We start from the raw sequence: 1686 nt of genomic DNA on the forward strand, positions 1-1686 counted from the left end.
CAAGATGTCATTGTCAGTGGAAGTTTTTGTTTCAATGTTGCATGATATGATTTGCAAAGCAAAAAAGTGGAACTGTTAATGTCAGCTTGATGTCACAGATGCAGTGCAAATGAGGAAATTTTAGATTTTCAGAAAACAGTGTGGGTACTGCATGTGGTGTGTGTGTGTGATGGTCTACTATACTGGTAGGATATTGGCAGGACTGAGGAATGTGTGAGACTTCGCCCCGGATCTCTTTGTTTCCCCTCTCTCATTTTCTTTACCCTTTTTTCTCTCCTGGGGTTGCACACACACAAACACACAGTCAAATGAACTCTTGCAGAAAACCAGTTGAAACTTCCCACCGGCGGGAGAGTAATGTCTGGAATGTGATTATCACGTATTTGTGTTTATTTTATCACTGCGGGTCGCTCGCAAAGCAAAGAGGAAACCAGATCAGGCGCATGCCCCGCACTTTGTGTGTGTCTGTGTGTGTCTGTGTGTGTGTGTGCATGCTCACTTGTGGTGGGTGGGGAGGAGATTGGGTGGGAGGGTAAAGAGTGAGAGCTATTTGGCAGTGCACGTGAGTGTGTGGGTGGTTGTGTGGGTGTCAGGGTGAGTGGGTGCAGAGCTCTCGTTGAGTGAGAGCACATGTGACTCAAAGTGTGTGTGTGTGTGTGTGTGTGTGTGTGTGTGTGTGTGTATATGTAAAGGTGAGAAGAGTGTGTGTGTGCAAAGGTAAGGTGATTGTATGTTTCCGAGTCCGACCGGGCGAGCACCTTTTGCATCAAAAAGAGAAGAGGAGGGGGAAAAAAACACTTTTTTCCAAACCTCTCCGTCTCTTTTTTCTGTTGTATATACTCATTTACACACACGCACACACACACACGCACACACACACAGTTCAGGCGCCTGTCAAACCCAGTGCATTCCTGAGCGCTCAAACACACAGAGTCTGAATGGTGGGATGAATGCGGGAATTTCAGCTGAAACGTGAGGACAAAAGCCAGGGGGACATTTAAGAGGGATTAACGCCGCAGAACCCTGGGAATCAGGGAGGAAACACCACGCACATACACACACACGCTTACATTAACGCATGCCTACACGTGCACTGAAATGCGAATAACTAAACTCAGTGTGTATACATCCTGATACACACACATGCACGCACACACATTTATATGTACAGCTGCGGCTCCAACTGGCTGTTAGAGCCTGGAACAGAGGGGAATTCCCAGGGAGGAGACAGTGAAAACACACACTACACCTCTGCCTTCATATACACGATGGGCCTGGGAGCCAACATACCAGCTGAAACACACCGGTGGAGGTTCTGTAGCCTTACCACCACTGCGGTGCACCAGTGACTTCAACGGTAAACCAACCTACGTTGTGCTACCAACTTGAATTTTACGAAACCACCAACAGCTCAAGAAGAGTTCTGCAAGCGACAATTTCTCAAAGAGCGACGGAGCAGCGTTGCTCCTTTGTCCGCTTTGTGTAAAAAGATCATTTGGGACTGAGTTGAATAGGCGTGTAGAAAAGCACTCGGCCAAGTCTTGAAAGAGGAATCAATAAGTTGTCAACCAATAAATGGATCGCCAACTATTTTGATAATAATCAGTTTGAGTCGAGACATTTCTCTTGTCTCTCTTCTCGCTTGTTTAACACTTTCTAGTTTCTTCTCTCTTCTGTGACAGTAAA

Source organism: Etheostoma spectabile, chromosome 5 (assembly GCF_008692095.1).
Source record: "Etheostoma spectabile isolate EspeVRDwgs_2016 chromosome 5, UIUC_Espe_1.0, whole genome shotgun sequence".
Lineage (NCBI taxonomy): Eukaryota > Metazoa > Chordata > Actinopteri > Perciformes > Percidae > Etheostoma > Etheostoma spectabile.